The 22,345-nt window shown below is 30.1% G+C and overlaps 1 protein-coding gene and 1 long non-coding RNA gene across 3 annotated transcripts in view; one reads left to right on the top strand and one right to left on the bottom strand.

Annotated features, from left to right (window-relative positions):
- The window catches only part of LOC129909023 (cAMP-specific 3',5'-cyclic phosphodiesterase), a 308,658-nt gene that overhangs the window by 65,583 nt on the left and 220,730 nt on the right, over nucleotides 1-22,345 (top strand). The gene's annotated exons all lie outside the window — the stretch shown is intronic.
- Nucleotides 18,865-19,410, bottom strand: LOC129909027 (uncharacterized). Its single transcript, XR_008771386.1, has 3 exons — nucleotides 19,330-19,410; nucleotides 19,147-19,250; nucleotides 18,865-19,030 (listed from the first exon to the last, which is right to left on the bottom strand). It is a non-coding gene; the product is annotated as an uncharacterized LOC129909027 (long non-coding RNA).

Here is a 22,345-nt window from a genome sequence, read left to right as displayed (position 1 = left end):
GTTTTTGTAATAGCATCACAAAAACATTTCCAAGAGACAGTTACCATTTCGAATATCAACTTTTTTCTACAAATTTTTTGACTCGACAATAATTAATTAGGTATTTACCCAGTGACAGATCTCAACTTAATTTTAGCCCATTCAAAGTATTCCCAACAGAGTCAGAGTAGAGAGAGAGCTCAGAGCAACAATTGAAGTATTAAATTTTACGACTTCCACACTTTCCTTTGTGATTGTGTAGATAGATATAAACGTTTGCAAACAATTTGATTCATTTAAATCTTAAAGATGCGTAGCTGTTATTTTCCATAGAAAACCTTTTCCATGAAGTTGGCGGAAATGATGTTACACCTCATACACCCCGTTCGGTTCGCGTTTTTAATTATAAAAAGAACTACGCGCGGGATAAACACAAAACAAGCACAACTTCCAGCTTGAACTTAAATTTAATAAACAACAATACAAACTTCAATTAGGACCAACAACCTTGTACCAACATAATTGTGACATTCGCGTAACTTTGGCTTTTGTCGAAAGGAGTAAGAATTACGTCAACGCCACTGCCACTGCCACCGCCACCGACGACGACTCCGCTCTGCGGCAATGAAAGCAGCTTAGATGGTGGCAGTGGCTGTAGCTTTGTTGTCGGTGGTAATGGCAGTAGCGTTATGTATAATAAAGAACACAAAAGTTATGTTCGACATTATTCTCACTTTTGGGCATAAAAGATAAATTTATTGAAGACAGAAGGGAATGGTAATGTTTAAACGAGGCAAATATATCTTGGCTAAGGGAATGGTGACTTGAGAGTTTCTTTCAATTGATTGCTAGGATTACCCAAAAATATAATTAAATGCTGTATATTTTTTTTTTCTAATTTTTTTTTTTTATAATGAAAGAAATACAAGACGTTTTGTATAGAAAACTTTTTCAACTTCACCTTGTGGATTATTTATTAAATCATGAGTTAGAATCTTTTTAAAAAAAAACCTTTTCTTTGACTTGTATTGGTAAAATGCTTTTAACTCACCCTAACTCAGAGCTTAGCTGAGGTTTTTTACTTCTTTCTTTTTAATAAAATGAAAAGAGAATATCATCACACAAGAAAATGAGAAAACTCTTCTTGCGAATAAAAAAAGGTCTTAAAAAAAAAGTAGAAGAATACTTGTTTATAAGGTACAGTGGTGGAAAAATAATTAGAAACACGCTCTTTTTTTTCAAAATGTTTGTATATTCTTAATATGAATAAAAAGTATTAGAAATATTTTTTAACAGAGGTATTTGAAGAGCTTGATGTTTTACTAAGGATCTCCTCTTTATTGCACCTTCTTTTTCTAAAATATAAGGGGTTGGTGTGTCAGGAATATTGTTAAGGACGATTTATTATTTTTTTTGAACATGTGGCATTTTTCGAGGACTGCAACCACATTAACCAAATAATAGAAATTAGTTGGTGATAGTCCTTTTTATTAATTGTACGTTTAATTAATTGACCAAGTTTGGCAAATGTAAATGCTAAAAATCAAAAACATAATATTTCATAGTAATTTTTCCTCAGTGTTTCTAATTATATTTCCACACAAAATTGGACTATATTTTAGATTTTTTGCAATATTTTTCTTTTGTTGGATAAATTCTAAAATTTTTTTCTTAAAATGTTACAAGGATTATATCATCACTTGTGTTTGCTAAAAATTTGTTTAATATTTTGTATTTATAGTAAGAAAAAAATAACATTTTGTAAACAAAGGAGGATGTTTCTAATTATTTTGCCACCACTGTATATGAATGCTCAGACGAACGTTGGATAATGGATAAAATAAACAAAAAATAGCAATTATTTTTTAACAGCTATGTTTTGTGGGATGGATTTTTTCCCTTAGAAATGAAAGTATTTGAAAGGTACAGACTTAAATGACAGACAGAAGATATATTTATTGAAGGGTATTTCTCAGGGTATTGAATTTTAACTATTTTTATATCCTACGGGTATTAAATTTTTTCAAATTGTTTTCATTTAAAAATAACACTATAGTATGTTTGTTTAAATAATTCCTATCTTCGTGACCTTTATTTTAATACAAATTCAATCCTAAGTGGGCTTGATGTCTGGTTTATAAGTTTTTTCTATCTTTTCTCCGACGTTTCGACCGTGTTAACAGTCTTCTTTAGGGAGAGTATTCTATCTTCTCATTTTAAGAATTTAATCTTAAAATTTTTAAGGTTTTGTTTGTTTTGGTTTTAATTTTAAATATTTTAAAACTTTAAAAAATTTGAAGTCTTGAAAAAGACGTTTCAAATCATAGAAATTTCAAAATATTTTGAAATTTTTAAGATTAAATTCTTAAAATTAGAAGACAGAATACTCTTCCTGAAGAAGACTGTAAACACGGTTGAAACGTCGGATTGAATTTGTATGTTTTTTTTTTTAGAAATATGAAGTTAATTTAATGCTAATGATTGGTTAAACTAAAAAGATTTAAGGGCCTGATACAATTTAAGCAGATTTTTAATAAAAAAGCTTTTATTGTTTGTTTATAAAGTTGGAGATAGGTACATTATTAAATTTTCAGCATTCATTACCATTTTTATATTTTTTTTTAACAATACTATCATAGCACTGGAGAAGAGTGTAAAGACACATGAAATGTCAGAGTAAGAGTTAAGAGATAGGAGTAAGAAGATAGAACTGAAACCCACTTAGAATTATAAATTTTAATTTGTTTAGGAAGACATTAGATTAAAGTCATTAAGCAAATTAATATTTTGTTCCACCAAAATGTCAATTTTATAAAAAAATTTTATTAATTTTTGTATACAACCCACTGCTGAAGTTAATTTGAGCGTGTGGGATGACATCTACCTAAAATAAAAAAAAAATCATACAGAAAATATTTCTCTTATATATTTTTAGAAAACATGTAAGAAGAAAAAAACAAAAACAAAAAAATAAAACGTGTATCCCTGAGGTGATTAGTATACCAATTATTTCGCTGACATCTTTGCGTTTAAGTTATTTAAACAACGACAAGTTACACATGTACCAATTAATTTTAGCTTTTCAAAAAAAAAAAAAAAATATTTTTGTATCTTTATAAATATTTCTATAAAGTAGATATCTACAAGAATGACAAAGTTCAAAAGAACACCAAAACATTGAAAGTTTTCCATAATCCTTGTTGGTAGCCAAAATTATTTGCACAAAATTTTAACCAATTAATGTCTGCTAATATTTTGAAGCTCTAATTAATGCGACACCGTCAAAATTTTCTAACTTATTTTTGGAATTAGTACAAGTTTTTTTTCTTGAAATAAAAACATTTCTATTTTCGATTTCGACCTCTTCCATTGAAATGTGTATCACTCAATAATTATTATATGAGTTGAAATATAATTTTTATTGGAGGATATTAAACTGCTTTATAGGTGTTCGTAAAATGAAAAAAAAAAAAGAAAACGTGGAACTCATAATTAAGTAAATTCAAATATTAAATTAAACAGTCTTCTTAAGTCTTGAATTGCTCACATGAGTGTGTGGACTGTTAATTTCATAGTCAAATGTAAATTTGTTGTCAAAGTATTAAAAAGTGCCAAAGCCAAAAACAAAAAGGGCTATTTTAAAATTTAAATTAGGTGATAATTTTGAATGCCATTTAAATTTTTATCGTTAATGCCTGGTTTTTAGGATTATTTAGCAAAATAAGTATGTAATTAAAAGTTAATAAAACGCACGACTGGGGTCGCACGTACTTGCTCTTATGGTAAGCTTTTATCTTAAAAGTTTTTATGAAAAAAATTAGGAAAAGTAATAGTAATTTGATTTTATTAAAGCATAATTCTGATAATGTAAGAAAATATTTATTTTATAATTTATAATTAATAAAACACCGTTTTCAAAGGTTTTGATCACAAAACGAAGTATGCCATCTGATTTCTTGTATTTAAAGGAATTTTCAGAAAAAAATTTCGAAAATCGTTAGTCGTTTTTTTTTTTTTATTAATTTTTTATATATAAAAATTTTCTAACATTTTTCATAAAAAAAGTTGGTATGCGATTTTTAAGACAACATTAATCAACAAATAAAAACAAAATTTCGACAAAATTCATCAACCCGTTTTCAAACAATCGATTTAAAAAAAAAAATTTGTTGGAAATCAGCTTTCTGTATACAAATTTTGGTCGAAATCAGCTTTGTCGTTTACGAGGAATTCATAAATAAAAAAAAAAGTTCTATGGCAAGTACCGTTAATAACGGTACAAAAAATAGTATTATATATTTATTTCCAAAGAAAGCTTTTATGTATTAAACTACCTACACACAAAAATGTTTATCACAATTGTTAGAGCCGTTTTTGAAAAAAATGAACTTTTCTATTCCCGTTATATGACAGGTACCATTTGGTCCTAAAAAAAAATTTCAATTTGTTCCTTAGAGAAATACAGAAAACTGTAAACTACCAAGTTTAAAGAAAATCGCTCCATTAGCTTAGGCTGTAGCTCGAGGTACCTACATACAGACGAGACGGACAGACAGACAGACAGAATTGCCGGACCAACTTTTTTGGCATTCTCCATCATCGTAATGTCATGTTAAATTATCACGGTGTTACAAAAATGAGGTTTTAAAATATACGCGGGCGGATACCTATCAGGTTTTGTAGAGCTAGTCGCACTGAATACGAAACGGTATTTGAAAATCCCCTAACACCCCTAAAATCTGGAGTTACGGGCAAAAAACGGTTTTTTGGACCTTCACCCATTGAAAAAATTCTAGCTTCGACAATTTTTTACCCATTTTCGATTTTTTTACAGTTTCTGATAGAAGATAAATATACCTTTTTAACAATGTATAAAACATGTAACTCGGTTAAACCACTTAGAATTTATAAGATGTCAAAGTTCAAAAATTAAATTTTTTTTGTCATTTGCCCAACTTCGGCATCAATTTAAAGTATATGTTTTCAAAACAACATGCTATTTAAAAAATATATTATAAAACTATATCTATTTCCCAATTGATCGAGGTATTTTTTATGAAAATCACTTCAAAATTGGCTTAGAAAAAAAAAATTTCGATTTCAACCCAGATACAGAAATTTGAGCTTTTAGGTATAGAACAAAAATGTTGTTTCGGCACGTAGTAGGATAAGTTGGGCGCCAGGATTTGATGAAAAGTTTTTGTGGAGAAGCTCAATACAAACATTTTTTTTCTTTGGGAGGGTGGTCTATCTCCCCCCGTTTAGGTGGGAGGGGCATTTTTCTAAAAAAAATTATCAAAATAAAAAAAAATTATTAAAAAACAACGGCAACACTTACAGTAATAAATGATACTATTTCCAAAAGGCAAAATTGTGCATTTGATTCTTATTTTTAAATCAATATAATATTACCAATAGTTTTTGAAATAATCGATTTCAAAGTTAAAAATAGGGGAAACATTTTTTTTTAAACTCATTTTATACTATTTTTGTCCAGACTGTGAATTTTAGTAAATAAATTACTTAGACAGAAAACTGCCTCAATTAATTCCTTATCGAACAATGAAAACTGTATGTTTCTATGTCTTCTAGTTTTTGAGAAAATTGAAAAATAAAAACAAAAAATATTTTGAAAAAAGAAAAATCTGATAAAATAATTTTTCAATTTTCCCGTAACTCCAGATTTTGGGGGTGTTAGGGGATTTTCAAATACCGTTTCGTATTTAGTGCGACTAGCTCTACAAAACCTGATAGGTCTCCGCCCGCGTATATTTTGAGTGTTACACCGTGTTATTATCTCGAGTTCGATTTTTTTACGAATTCTTAACTTGCCCTATAATACCTATGTATATCGCAAGTAAAAATACATATGTAAAAAAAAGAGTAAAAAGTCTAAATAAAAGTGTTTTTCTACATATCGTCGCGTCGGCGCAAAGCAAAATTGTTCTAAATTCACTTTTGACCTAATTTACTAATTAAACCGTTTTTATCAAAAAAATTTCATTCCGCAGATAATATAATTTAATGGGACATAGAACAATAAAAACAGGGAAGTAACCCTTTTGAAAATGAGCCCGAGTATTCTTGTTTGTTCTAAGTCCCATCATATTTTGTTCTTAGTCCACTTTTTATTTAAGGAAAAAACGTACTTGTATTGGAATTGTTCTATGTCCAATTTTGGGTTTTTAGTTTTAAGAAATATTTAAAAATAGTATGCACCTACTAATGATCTAAACTTGTATATTTTATTCAAGAGAAAAGAACAAACTTTATATAAAAAACATAACTTGAATGGCAAACGAGCAAAAAATTGTCGCTTTAAACCAATTTGAAACTTAAAAATCGTGCCCTGTAAAATTTGCTTTTTGTGACTTAGAACAATTTTGCTTTACGGTGACGATATGTCAAAAAAGTTTGACTTCTTACATGCCTTTGCATTAATATTTCTGGCGAGGATATTTTTGTCTTGAAAAATCAAAATATTTTAATAAAATACATTTTTTTGAAAAAAAAAAAACAAAATAAATAATACAAACACGTAGGCGTATTTTTGAGTATTTATAAATCATATTGGCCTCAAAACATTTACAGTCCATTCACCAAATAAAAAAAATATTTATCGGATCCACCGTGTTATTTTTTTTATTTAATCTTTTAAAATATGTTAAGGTGATATGAAATCTTTTTTTTTTTAATATAGTTTTGGCGGCCGTAAATTTATATTTTCGTCAGTTTGTTTTTAGCAAGACATAATTTGTTTCATTAAAAGAAATGTAAATGAATAAAAAAAAGAAAAGAAATTGATTGTAAATAGACTATAAATACTTAATAGGTTTAAATACTATTTGCTAACAAAGGCTGATACAAATAAAATTATGCGTCAAGGATGGGACTTGGGTTAAATATGTGTAGCCATGAAACAGGTGTCAAGTCATGGCTAAATGCAAATCGAATGTGTGGTTAAAGAGATATGTATTACTTTGCGAAGCTCATTTTTAAAATGCATTTTCTATTAGAAGTATAAGACCTGCTTCAAATTATTTAGTATCAAATGATAGGTAATTTCATAACCTGCCAACGTAATTTTGATCTCAAATGATATCGATGATTTTTTTTAGTAAAATTTACTGATACCGAGTTATTTGATAAAATGCACTTTTGTGCATCTTTGATTCCGAGTTGTAGAGCTCTCTTTACGTCCAAAAATTCCAAAAACTTGAAGGGCTTAATTCTGCAGTGATAAGAGTTGCCTGCGTCGAACATTTCACTCGCTCCTCAAATTTTTTTCGACGATTTATAAAAATTTGGATCTTAAATTTAGTACTTCAAGAGGCTCCTTTTGCAATTAAAACTTTTTTTTCAAATTCGACTCCTTGTCTCTTAAATATTCTGGCAATACTTTTACTAAGAACAGAATTTGGAAAAATGAATCGATATCAAATAAAATGACAAAATTGGAAAAGGAAAAAAAATCGATAGCCCGACAAAATTGGATTTTTTTTTAATTTTAAGTCCGTGACAAACCATTTTTGCCAAATATAGCTTCTTAAGAGCTTAACTCAACAAAGAACTAAAAATTCGGTTAGTTTTTGATATTGATAATGTGGCTTTCGCTTTCGATACTCTTGTCTTAAAACTAAGGACGTTTATAAGAACATTATTATAAGCAACAATAGTTGTGTTTTATATATTTATTCCCGTGATTCATCTAAGATCATTGTATTTGTTAGCGTTACAATAACAAAGAGAGATCCTGCTTTTGTTGTAAAACGAATAAAAACAATGATCTGATCTCGATCGCAGGAATAATAAAAAACAGCTAATATAAAAAAATCAGGGGTTTATTTCACATCTACAACTACATCAGTTACATCAGCTACATAAACGAATTTAAACAATAAATGGTAAGGCCTATTGAACTTTTTGAAGCACTTTTTTGAACATTTGCATTGTGTAGACCGTAACAAGTATTTCCCGACTTTCAATCGGACTCAACACTCAACTATACTGATTTTTTAAGTCGCTGATGTAGTAAGCTCTGAAACAGGCCCCAGAAATACCGGATTTGATGTGCGCACTATTGTTTAAGGGGATAGGCTACTAATCAATCAATTAAACCTCCAGTATAAGAATTTGGACACCCTAATAGTAGCTTCTACCCATTTTTGGCTATAAATGCTCATGAGAACTAAATTTAGGCTTTTTGTTGTCTATGAATCTTCCTAGCCTAGATTAAATTTTGCCTCAAGCCTTCCAATCCGTTGTTGCTTATCTGTATAAGCAAATCCTTAAATAGCCCTAACGAGTACTTGATCACCCCGTATCCCCCAGCATTCACCAGGCAGAGGCAGCCCAGAGAGGTCATATATGGTTACATAGAAAAAAAACCCATTGATTTTCACACAGACAGCGCAGCTCTTCTCTACTCTTTTGTGGAGAATTCATCAATAACAGCCTCACTAAGGTATAACAAGTGTAGGTAATATCAAAGAAAATCATTTAGACGTACCTAGCTGTTTGTCGAAGTGATTTAGCTTTAATAGGCCAGTCATTATATACATTTGGAAATGCAAAATGACCGGGAAAGCTAAATTTTGGATATGTTGTACACTCAAAAAATTTATTAGTAAAACGGCTACGAATGGCATTCGTAACAAAAATATTCGTGCATTGTACTCATATTCGTAAAATACACGCAGTATTCGTGCAGTAGAAAATTTACGAATGCATTAGTAAAATTTTACGAATAACTGTAGTAATATCCACGAATTTATTCGTTCAATGTACTAATTTTATTCGTAAACAAAAATTAAACAACTTTTATTAGTACATTGTACGAATTATTGCGTACATATAACTAATAACATTCGTAAATTCTTCGTACGAATGCATTCGTAATTTCTTGCATTGTATTCGTAGTATTTACTAATAAATTCGTACTATTTACTAAGTAAATACTAATATTCGTAGAGAAATTTATTCGTAGGGTGCCTGTACGCATTATTCGTAGAATATACGAATAATTCGTTGATTTTTAAACCGAAATATCCGTTATTTCCGTTATTTGTTAAACGTTTTCCATTCCTAAATACCATAAAAAATGTTAGTTGGAATACGCGCGTCGTCGATGGCAGAACATTTATATTAAATGGAAAATATAATTTCATAAAATAAATATATTTAAGAAATACAGAGTTTGTAAAAATAGTTTACTTTCGTTCAGTGCGGAAAAAAAAGTGCTTGTAGTTAAGCAGTGGTGTAAATCATTGTTTAACGTAAATTTTACTATCTATACATGAAGTATTTACAAAACCGAGGAACGACTGAACAACTACAATTACAACAAAAACCAGGTGAGTAATTTTTGGCATAGGTGTATGAAACACAAGTGTTATAATAACATAATATACAGGTTATTTCATTAATCATAACTTATTTTCTGACTTTTCGTTTTAGAATATTCTTTCAAGATTGGCATAGGGAATTTATCAGCAATCAGCTTTACCAATGGCAAATGGCGGCCCATATCACTTCAAAGTTACTGGTGCTTTTCTAAAAATATTTATTGTAAGTATAGACATTTTTTCGAGCAATTTTCAATGTTAATTGTTTGTATATTTTCAGTGGCCTTCCATAACACAGAATATGAACACCGTGGAATATATGTGGTATAATATTCAAGATCAAAAAAACCTTCATTATATTTTTATAAATGTGAAAAATTAATGCAATATATTTTTATAGTTTGAAGTACAGTTTTGCTTGGGCAATTATTTCAACAATTCATATTTCAGGAAATTTCAAGAACAAAATTCAATGGCTGAAAGTTCTACAATGAATAACATTCGTACAATATACGAATAGCACTGTATAATGTACGAATTATTAGTAAAGCCATTCGTAAATATTACAATGCTATTCGTACAATATACGAATACTACTGTAAAATGTACGAATGAATCAGAAAAGCATTAGTAAATACTACAAATTATTCGTACAATCTACGAATGGGAATGTAAATCTACTAATAGTATTCGTACAATATACGCATGATTTTCTACGAATACTAATAAAATATTGGTAAAAGTACTAATAAACGTGCATTTCACGAATAATATTCGTGGCTGAAAACCACGAATAAAATTCGTAGAATGTACGCAGTTATTAGTACTATTTACACATGAAATTTTTTGAGTGTAGAGGATGCTTAAAAAAGCTTAACTTGAAGTTTTCGACCAAGATTTCCTATGAGCTTTTTCCGCCATTTTGAAAAAAAGGATAAAATTTTTTGACAATAACTCGGCTATCTGACGAGATGCGAAAATTTTACAAGGACCTTTTTTGTAGCTTTTAACGAGTTCTACAATTCATGCATACACATTTTTTGTGTATCATGAACCGTTTTCGAGATATCGATTAAAAACGTCAAAAATTTAGGACATGCCATTTGTTTTTTGACATAATCTATTTTTGGGTGATGAATATCGAAAAAGTTATTAAAATATAATTTGTAGACCACATTCAGACCTACAATGTCGTATTTTTATATTTTTTTTGGACAAAAATTACGACTTCCAGCCGGCCGCAAAGTCGTTTAGTCAGCACCCACCGCCAAGCAAGCCGACCGTTTGGCTGTAAAAAAAAACAATCATTCATGTTTTTTTTAATGTTTATATTATTATATCAGTAACACATACATACAAATGTATGTACTTATTTAATAAATAATAAGAAGAAGATGGTAATGGTTTTTTTTTAACCCCCAATTTTGTAAATACAGTATACCGGCTTTTTGTGTTGATTGGGCATTTTGTAATTTGCTTCAATCTTTATATTATTTAGTTCATCAAAATTGCAATTAGATCAGTACCAATAATTTTTGAAAATAAAAAAATTATTAGCAGCATATTGGTGGTTGGAAAATTAAGGATAAATGGTATATGAAAAGGGAAAAATTAATTGCGCACAAACTAATCGGTGGAATAGGGTGGATGGGCGAAAAAGTGGGTTTGGTGTCAAAAATCGTGGTTTTTTACGATTTGTGTCAAAAGTAGACCTTCTATCGAAAAAAGTTAAATGCAAAAGTTGTGGATAATAAAAGTGTCATAACTTTTACTCAAACCATTTTTTTTTATAATCTCAAAAATAATGAAAAAATGAAAAAAATACGATATTTTTATTTTTTACCAAAATGGTTTGATTTTAACAAATCTTGGTTAAAAATTACTTTGTTATGTTTTATATCTATGTTTTTTGAGCAAAAAGTTAATGTTTGGATTTTTGACGAATTTAATTTGAAAAAATAGCTTATTTTTCAATCCAAAAAGTTTTTGATTTTTGAAAGCTTGGAATGCAGTTACTTAGATTATTTTAAGATTTTATTTAAGATTGTATGGAAGAACTATACTTTTGATTTAGAAAATATTGAGAAAAATTGAAAAAAAAAAAAACAAAAACGATTTTTAAGATCGATTTTTCCGTAAATGGCAGTAATATTGGCGAGAAATAATTTTCCATAGAAACCAAATTATACTTTTCTAATGGCCTTTGACCTTCTTAATTTCAAGCTAGCATTAGAATAGCTCTAACGTGCAAAGTTTTTGAGATATTGAATTTTGAACGTTCAAAACACTATTTTTGTGATGTATTGGCATGGTTATATCTCAACGTGATGTGATAGAACTTTTCTGACTAAAGATTCGAGCTCAGCATACAAAAAATCATTAGAAAAATATACTTTAATTTCTAAAAAAAAAAACTTTTTGACTAGTGAAATCGAACAAGGCATTCACCCACCCCCTTTCCCCAATTAGTTTGTGGGCAATTTATTTTTCCGCTTTCATACACCATTTATCCTAAATTTTCCAACCACCAATATGCTGCTAATAATTTTTTTATTTTCAAAAATTATTGGTACTGATCTAATTGCAATTTTGATGAACTAAATAATATAAAGATTGAAGCAAATTACAAAATGCCCAATCAACACAAAAAGCCGGTATACTGTATTTACAAAATTGGGGGTTACAAAAAAACCATTACTATCTTCTTCTTATTATTTATTAAATAAGTACATACATTTGTATGTATGTGTTACTGATATAATAATATAAACATTAAAAAAAACATGAATGATTGTTTTTTTTACAACCAAACGGTCGGCTTGCTTGGCGGTGGGTGCTGACTAAACGACTTTGCGGCCGGCTGGAAGTCGTAATTTTTGTCCAAAAAAAAATATAAAAATACGACATTGTAGGTCTGAATGTGGTCTACAAATTATATTTTAATAACTTTTTCGATATTCATCACCCAAAAATAGATTATGTCAAAAAACAAATGGCATGTCTTAAATTTTTGACTTTTTTAATCGATATCTCGAAAACGGTTCATGATACAAAAAAAAGTGTATGCATGAATTGTAGAACTCGTTAAAAGCTACAAAAAAGCTCCTTGTAAAATTTTCGCATCTCGTCAGATAGCCGAGTTATTATCAAAAAACCAATTTTATCCTTTTTTTCAAAATGTCGGAAAAAGCTCATAGGAAATCTTGGTCGAAAACTTCAAGTTATGCTTTTTTAAGCATCCTCTACAACATATCCAAAATTTAGCTTTCTCGGTCATTTTGCATTTCTAAGCCGTTTTTTCCGACATAATGACTGGCCTATAAGTTAAAGTCAAGCTGAAACGACATTCATAGAAAAATAGTAATGTTAGTAAACGCTAAGTTAGTTGGTTTATGGTGTAAATTGCTTTCTATTACGAAATTAAAATTTCCAAAAAATCAAACTGCAATGCAATTTTCCAATTCAAAAAATTAAATACTTAAGACAAAAAAGCAGCTTAAGATTTCTGTTGTGTTTTTATCCTTATTGTTTTCGAAACCATAGAAAATTCACATAAAAGAATTCGTAATCCTAAGACAATACCATTCGAAGCCAAGTGCAAAATCCTTAATAAATAATTAGTATATGTATGTGTGTACGTATATGTATAACTACGTAAAAGTTATTCAAAAAACATTTTCCAAAAATCCAAATGTAAATTGAATTAAATCCTAAAAAAGCTTTAAAATCTCTTAAAAAGCTATAGGTACTCTTTGTTGTTATAATAAATCATAAAACACGCCAAACGCAACCATAAATGCGTGTATTAAAACTCCAAATCTAATGAAATGCCATTAATTCGCTAAGCTTTGCAAAATTAATACCCGTTCTCTAATCTTCTCAAAGGCTGATATAGCTCGCTGCAGCTTATACAATGCTTTAAGCTATAAAAACCTTTTTAATTAAATGAAAATAAATCACCCTACAACCAACATAATAACCTCACGTAGCCTTAAGGTGGGTACATACTTTGAAAATTGCTAACCCATATAAATTTATTGATTTATTTTTTCACTCATCATTACTGGGTTAAAATAAAAAAAAAATAAAAAAAACTGTTCACAGGATAAACACATACACATACGAAAATGTTAAATAAACATACTGTTTTTTTCTGGTACATACATTCCTTTAGGGAAAACACACTTTATTTTTTCTTATTATTTCATTTTATTTTTACTTATATTGTTTTTTGGTTGTTGTTGTAATTTTTGTCCCGAACGCGTATTTTAGCGTATAAAAGATCCCAAAGGCAAAAGTTCAAGATTTCTTCACTTCTGCGCCATGTTTTTTTTTTGAAAGAAAAACCACAGTGGAATTGTTTTTAAAACTTTAAGTCATCATTATTGAATTTTTTTTTTCTTGTCTGTATCAGTGTTTAATACACATGTATAGCTATAGATTTATATCTAACATCTAACTTGGGGTTGCTTTTCATCAATAACGTTGGGGCAAGTAAATATTGCATATAGGTACATCCTATATGGGTTTAAGTTTACTTTTTTTTTTAAGGTTTACTTTATACTGAATGCTTCCCTTTTTTCTACCTCTTCGTGTCTTCTGGAAAATTATTTTCTTCTTTCTCCGTTATGCTACAGTCAACAAGTTTTGTTTTGAATTAATAATGCAACAACGTCCTTCTGATGACAGGAAAATGGGGAAAAAGAGCTTGATGGTATTTTTTTTTTTTCATTATTTTGATTGTGACACATTTAGTCTGGGTTCGTTCGAATACAAAATTTATTTTCCTTGTTACTCATCTCAATTCGTTAAAAAAAAATCGATGAACAATTAAGAATGGGTAAATTGAAACTCATTTCTAATTGAGGTCGTATCTTTTTCACTTCTCCATCTTTTCAGAGGTATCTATGGATTTTTTTTTAAAGATTTTTCAAATCATATTAAATTTTTTTTTCCATAAAATTTATGGAACCATTTCTAGAAAATAATTGATTAACTACTACTCTTACTGCCTTATTACGGTTGTCAAATTTCAATACGATATTTGACTATTATCAACAAAATTGATAAATCGGTATTATGGTTTTTAACTATCAATTTTTTTGATAAAAGTTCAGATTTAAGAACTATTGTAATGGGCCCATAGACAAATTCGGTATTAAGTTGGTCAAAAAAATTGGTATTTGTCAATTTTTCAGTCAATCACAAATTCCTTGTTGATAAAATATTTTTAAGAGTCGCAAAAGTCAGAAGCATGTCTGGATTTGGCAGAACATATGTATGAATATTTTTTTTCATTACTTTGATTAAATTTTGGTTTACTTTTTAGATTTATCAAAAACTTCAGATTTTCGAACGAAGCCTTCCTTAATGTATTTTTAGATACATATTTCTTTACGAAAAGTTAAAACCAATAAAAAAACACCATTGCGAGCGTATTAAAATTTGCAGCTGTCTCAATATTCCTTCTGGCAAGCTGTTTTTGTCAATCTTTCTCCTACGTTGAGAAAACAATTAAAATAAATGGCATCATTTGTTTTGTACTCAATATCCACATTTTTTAATATAAAAAGCTAAATAAAATAACAACGACGGCGACGCACGTGTGATGGAAAAACGAAAATGATTCATTTCCTAAAATTGAAACATTAAACGTCAAAATCAAAAGTCGATTTGCACCATTCACAATAAATTTTTGATCTTTGTTCATAATGGATCAAAAATTTGTCAACTCTCGTTCATAATACATACCAATTTATCAATTGATTGACAAATTTTTTCAACTGTCAATAAATTGATCTTTGACAACCGTAATAAGGCTGTTATATTCAAGAAAGCAACTATGTTATATTAGGGTGGTCCTTAACACAAAGTTCATGAAAACATCCGCTCAATCGTCTCGAAGTAAATAAAAAAAAAATCCTCTAATTTTTTCAGATTTTTATCTATACTCCTTACTCGCCCTGTAACAAGGTGAAATTCTAGTAGGTACTTGGACTTTGCGACTGATTTTTGGATTTTTTCCATATATCTTCTTTACGGCTTGATCGATTTTGTTCTAGTTTGAATCTCATGACAACCATAAATAAAATGCACGGCTGGGTCACACGAACTTGCTCTTAGAGTAAAAGTTTCTTAAATTTTTAAGACTTTTTATATAGGACAAAAAATTAAAAATAAAAAAAAATAAAATTCGTTTTTTAAAAAAATAAAATAAAATCTGAAATCAAATTGCCCAACAAAACAAATATGCAGTTTTGATTGATATATTATTAAGATGCATTTTTAGAAAAAAAAATTTTCAAAATCGTTGGAGTCGTTTTTTTAAAAACTAATTTTTTATAAATAATTTTTTGAAAAAAAGTTTTAAAATGAAATTGGTATGCCATTTTGTAGAAATCACTAATCAACTTCTAAAAACAAAATTTCAAAAGAATACAATGTCCCGTTTTTGTAAATTTGATTTTTCAAAAAAAAAATTTCAAAATTTTTTTAAAAATCCAAAAACAATTTTTTTTGAAATTTTGTTTTTGGCTTATATTAAAATTATGTATATGCTTCTTCACATAAAGTTTCGTTGAAATCGAATAAGCACTTTCGGAGATAATCGGATTTGAAAAAAAAAACGGTTTTTTGGCAGGTACCGTTCGTTGGAGCCGTTTTTGAGCAATTTCAACTTTACTAAAATCGATATATGACAAGTACCGTTATTTTTTGTCCAAAAAAATTAATTCCAAAAACCCCTCGGGAGAGTCGCCAAATAACACTACATACCAAGTTTGACATTAATCGGTACATCTGTTTAGGCTGTAGCTCCTTATATACAGACAGACAGACGGACTTCCGGGACCCACTTTTTTGGCATTCTCTACCATCGTTATGTCATGGAAATATGTTATCTCAACTTTCTTTTTGTACGAATGCATAACTTGATATAATATAGTAATTAGTAAGTATATCGCAAGTAAAAATGACCGAAAAGTCCGAAAAATCGTTTTTTTCGTTTTTGTTGTGTTATTAAAAAAAACGATTTTATTTCACAAAAGTTATATTTTTTTTGTAGGACTTATGGTTTTCACTTAAAAGATAGTTGAAAAAAAAACTGTAAAGTCCGTATTTTGAATGAAAAACCTCTAGAAAAATATTTTTTTTTTGTTTTGCAAAAAGCTCTGATTTGTATAGGTACTATTTTTCTTCTTTTATTAATAAAACCGTTTTAATAAAACGAAATCAGCTTTGAAGTGATACGCCAAAAAAGAAGAACAAAACAGTCTTTTAATCTTGTTTTTTATTTTCGATAATTACCTACAGGGTAAAATACTGAAGATTTTCAACTTTAATCAAAAATCGAATTTTGTTTTGGAAATGGCAAAATTTTTATATCGCCATTACTTATTCACATAATTTTTGGCTAGGTATGTACATATTTCTGTATCGCAAAATTCAAATTCTGGCAGTTTCGTCGGGTTTTGATGAGCGAGAATTTTAGTTCTATAAAAAATGAAAACGATCATTTGTTTTTGAAAAACGAAAGAAAATATGCGACAAATTCAGAACAAAATCTTTCGTTTTTCAAGCTATATGAAGCAAATCGTTTGCACATACGAAAACGTTTGTTCGTTTACGTGATACCCCAGACATTTATTTGAGCTTTGAAAATAATCAAAAGTAGTCAAAAATTAAATAAAGAATTTTAAATAATGTAATAGAATAAAATTTTGAAAATTTCTGGAAATTCTGTATTCTCTTTGACTAAATTCATTTGCTATTCGACATAAAAATGGATTCATTACATCAAATACCTTTCGAAACATTTCATTTTTATAGAGACTGTTTAAGAGACCGTAAATTTCGACCTTATGCTTTGTAGGATAATATTATCCTGAAATGGTTTTTAATTTTTTTCAAAAAATTGTACCCGTCTGCAAACACCATTTCAGTCTTTTATTACTTCCTAGATCCTGTGCTTTTCTAACTGCTCTTAGTCCGAAAACTGTTTTCTGGTTTCATGATAATAGTCAAAGTCTGTAGCATTCCTATTAAAGTTGCAAGGACATTTGCGGAAACTACAATCTTCTACAAACGATTTCGACGAGAAAAGATACTCGCTACAGAGGTACTCTTGAAAGCTTTATCAATTCTTCGTAAAAAAGGTCTTGGATTTGAATCCACACCTTCCATATGACAGTTCATCGAAAGCGATCTGAGATCAATAATATTTTGTAAAGAAGGAAAGTTTTTTGATTTAAAGCGTTCAACTACTTAAAATGAATTGAAGGCAGTATAATTTTCCATATATCTCATTGTAATTCAGAATGACATCTTGTAGGTACCTTTATTTTTTTGTATTAAATGAATAACATTGAACAGAGCCAAAAACAAAAATCCAATACTGTTTATATTAGAAAAAAAAAACTAAATTGATGTCAAACAAAAACGAAAACAACATTTATCTAAGCAAAAAGAAAATAACATCTAAAATCCGAGCCAAAATACACCAAATATAATTAATTGCCGAAATAATCAAAACCAAAAGGAAAACAAAAAAACAAACAAAAAATCTCTTTCAAGGATAACACCTCCCCATATCATATGATGAACTTGTATATAGGTATATTAGATACAAAATACTCACAGCAAGCAAGTGGACTTTCACAAGGTCTTACCAACTGACACACACATGTTCCATGCCCCATTAAGTCGTTAACAGCGAAACATTAAAATCAATTATGTCAACGATTTAAGGACATCCACAGGACTCAGCCTCCCCGATGCGACGCGACGACGTGATTTAAGAAGATGCTTGCTGCTTGTTCCTAATTCAAAATCGACATCGTTAGGGGAATATTCTACGGCTGGTAGAGAGAGTGGTGGCGTATAATAGATATGTATATTGGTTAAGCAGGAAGAAGCTATAAGCTATATCTGGGTCAACTATACACAACGCAGATAAGTATTATTACATCCCTGCAAAATTCATTATTGCAAATCTCCCTACTTATCTTTGGGATTCGTTTTCTTGACATTGTCATTATGTACCTATTTAAACATGCCATTTAAGAATGCCTTTTTCAATTGTATATGCGAGCCTTGGTAATCCCCAGGATAAAATTGTAAATGAAAAAAAAAATATACAACTCGTCCCCAAATCAGCTGGTTTTCTAATATTGCTTAACCCTGGTGTAACAATAACAATGATGACATTACTCCCCATCAATACCATTTATAGGAAAATTATAATTAAGGGCTTCGTCCAACTGGATTTTCCACTAAACCCTATAATACAACAAACAAACAAGTGCCATAGACCTTATCTAAATATTATTGAACCGGCTTTGGTGTTGTTGATATACTATTCTAAAGAGATATGCAAATAGATGATGAAAATGTGACGATACAACAGAGAGAGGATGTCAATCATCCATCAGTGTTGTTGACAAAGTTTATACTACGTCGTCTTCAGAGTTAAAACCTTTTTAATTTTCGACCACAATGTCATTAATAGAAAAAATGCAAATAAATACCCCGTTATAAAAATAACAGTTAATTTATTGAATAAATTACTTTCAATTTTGGTAGTCTCCTCAATTTCCAGGAAAAGAAATAAACATACAAAAACACGGGCAGGTGTGAGAATCTTTATAAAATCTGGAGAAATTTTATGGTGGTGTTAAAATAATAAAGTGTTTTTTTTTTCGACAGCTCACCTATTAACAGATTTTGGATCATGTTTTTTTTTAAATTAGAAATGAAATTGATTATGGTTTATAGTTCAAGAATGTAAAACACTCCGTGTGACCTTAAGAAGTTGATAAGTACCTACCTTTTATAATTTTGAAGGTGCCAGTAAAGCCCTGTCTAGGTTGTTTCATATGGTCAAAGATCACTTCCGCTTTTTTATTTCTTTATTTTCTTTGGCTTTTCGTTCTTCATGAGAAAGCCATTATTAAAGTACAATGCAAAGCTTATAAAATGATTGAAAATCTAGACTATGATTCAAATTCACCTTTTGTGACTGGTCGCTAATGAAATATTGATATTTACCACAATTAAGTTGGTGATCAATAGATCATTAGATGTTTAGCGTTTAACGTAGCCTTTCAAGGGCTAAATGCTAAATTCCACTACAGACATTTCCTCGATTTCAAGCTGTACGTTTTGTTTTTCTTCTAAATAAACAAAATATTTTCTTACTTTTTTTTGACAGATTTTTCAGTGAGTTTCTGCAAAATTTTGTCAGTTATACAGAAGTTTGAAGACTCTGTGTCATCGTGAAAGCAAACTCTTTCCTCGTTGCCCTATGCTCATCCATTATATCCAAAAAGAAATAGTATCTAGTTTTGGTATGTCGTTGTTGGGTTGTCATCAGATGAATCTAGTGGTTGGAGTTACTTCCAACAAGTTTTTTTTTTTGTGATACTACTTTTCAAACGGCATTGTTTTTGGATCTATGTAGATGTAGAATCTTTCGTTGCTGTTGCATAGTTTTGCTGTTGTTAATCCACAAAAAACTCAGGATTTCTCTCAAAAATTCGTAGTTTCTTCATGGCTGGCTTGGAGATAATATAGCTATCAAACCACAAGGGTTCAAGAGATGACTATGGGAAAAGCTTATTGTTGGGTAAGAGTTTCTCATCACCAAGTTAAGGCGATTGAAAGCATTGTTTGCTATTCTGAGGACTGAATCTCAGGCTGAAGCTGATTCCTACATACATATGTATGTACATACTAAGGCCTACATACTTTTTTTTTTGGCCCATATGCTTTTACAGTTTGAATTCTCCCAAACAGTGCCGGTTTAAGCACTACCGGCGCCCCTGAGCAAGATTGCAAATGGCGCCTCTTAAAAAAATATTCATTTTAAAACAATGTGCATTTATGTGATAATGTGCAGTTTATTAAAGTACATAAGCTTCTAAATGATTCCGGACGCTTCCAGACGGCCAATCGAAAACGACATACCTTTATAAGTATTAGGTTTGTTCGTTATGGGCTCTAGGGCACTCTGGGTCGCTACGAATTTGTTTTCAAGCCCATTTTGTAGCTCCTTTTTCAACCAGAGTTATTTCCTCTGTGTTCGATGTTCGCTCTGTACGCACCCTAAGCAACTCTGGGTATTTTGTCAGAGCGGAGGAATTCAGAGTTATCAAAATGAAATCAGCTGTTTAAGAAAAACAAATTGTTTGTTGTGCGAAAAGTGATTTGTCATTTATGGATACAAAATTTGTGTGGTAAATATGAGATTTTTTTTTGAAATTCATGAAATAAGAAACTAAATAAAGTAAAAAATGTCAAAACAGAAATCAGCTGATGAAACTAAAGCTCTGAGGAGTTCGATGTAAAATGAAAACCCGAGAAACTCTAATTTTTTTGACAGTTAATTGATAAGACTCAGAGTGCCCTGGAGGGGGGAACAACGAACAGACGTATTTTTTTGTATTCTCACACACAAACGTATTTTTACGAGAAATGGAGAAGCTGTCAATTTTTAGCATTTCTGGATTTTGGGTTTTCGGGATTTTGGGTTTTCGGAATTTTGGGTTTTCGGGATTTTGGGTTTTCGGGATTTTGGGTTTTTGGGTTTTCGGGTTTTTTGGTTTTCGGGATTTAGAATTTTCTGGAATTTGAGCTTCCTGAATTTTGGATTTCGGGATTCTGTCCGTCTTCCTTCTGATTCTTTATTCATTATTACAGTCTGGATATTCTCCATAAACAATTTAGTCTCGTCGTACTATTCTTTTTCATATCCGGAAAAAATAAAGAAACACATTTCATCTCCATATTACCAGCTATGATTTAGTGATTTATATATAGGGGCGCCTTTGTAAAAATTAAATTGGTTGCCGGAATATTAGGATTGCTTTAGTCTTTCAAAAGAAATTGGGGCGCCTTGTTCTTCAAAGATGAACGAGGATTTTGGACATCATTGTCCTTCCGGAAGCCAAACAAATTAACCCAAAATTGGGGGGCACCTTCATTCTTCAAAAAGTTTAGGACAAAAATACGAATTTTCGGACAGCTTTTGATATCGATTGGGATTTGTAGTCTATGTGTTTGAATCGTCAGCCTAGAACAGGCTCTCCTCTCACACTCACTTGCGGTCAGTTGGTGGGCGGTCAGAATGCTTTAGAGAAAAGGTCCGAGTTTTGAGCCTTGAGAAATACCAGCTCTCATGTTCTTCATTGTTGACTTCTAGTCTTCAAGCTGCACAAAAAAAAGCTTTTAAAGCTGTCTAGAATTAATTTGGAAGTACCACCCTTCCAAGTGATTTCTTGAGCTTGGAGTAGGTAATTATTTCGGCAACTTTGTATGAGGAGTCCAGGACCAACTTGTCAACCTGATCATTTGCAGTGTTTGTGTTGATAACTGTTGCTAGAAAGCAAGGTCCTTTGCATTTTACTAACTGCATTTGTTACTTTTGTGCAACAATTTTGATGATTTTCTTGAAGCATCTGTCCAAGTTTTACGTACTGAAGTCTCTGGTGGAACTGCGTGTTATTGTGGTGTTATTACGGAGCAGGGTGTAGGTGCACTGAGTTTCTCTTCACACTGTTACCCTTTTATGTATATATGTAAAGGAAGGTACTGGCAATCGATATCAAAATGAACAAGTGAAGTTTCTAAAAAATTTAATTCATTAATTAAAAAGAAGTCCAACGTTGGTAACTAAATAACATCAAAGATCAAAGTATTACCTTTTTTTTACCATTACAGTAACCATTTAGAATTAAGAAAATTTTGAAGATCTAACACCAAAAACTTGCATTTTCTTTTAACTTGTGACAGTAGTTTCCCGCACAAATTTTTTTCTTGGTACTCGGATCAAACTCGGATCGAAATCCCTCTGACCCTTTCACTGAACAACAGAGTTTTATATTTAACACAGGTTAAACTAACTCTTAACTCAATGTTGAAAGTGACAATACCGTAACACGTAATACAAACTGTTCTTTGGACATCTGCCGAGAAGAAATTCGATTTTCAAAAATCCAATATTGTCATTTATCAGGATTCCACTTATT

Source organism: Episyrphus balteatus, chromosome 2 (assembly GCF_945859705.1).
Source record: "Episyrphus balteatus chromosome 2, idEpiBalt1.1, whole genome shotgun sequence".
NCBI classification, from domain to species: Eukaryota; Metazoa; Arthropoda; class Insecta; order Diptera; family Syrphidae; genus Episyrphus; species Episyrphus balteatus.
Note: the sequence above shows the minus strand (reverse complement) of the source record. Positions and strands in the feature narration are given on the sequence as shown.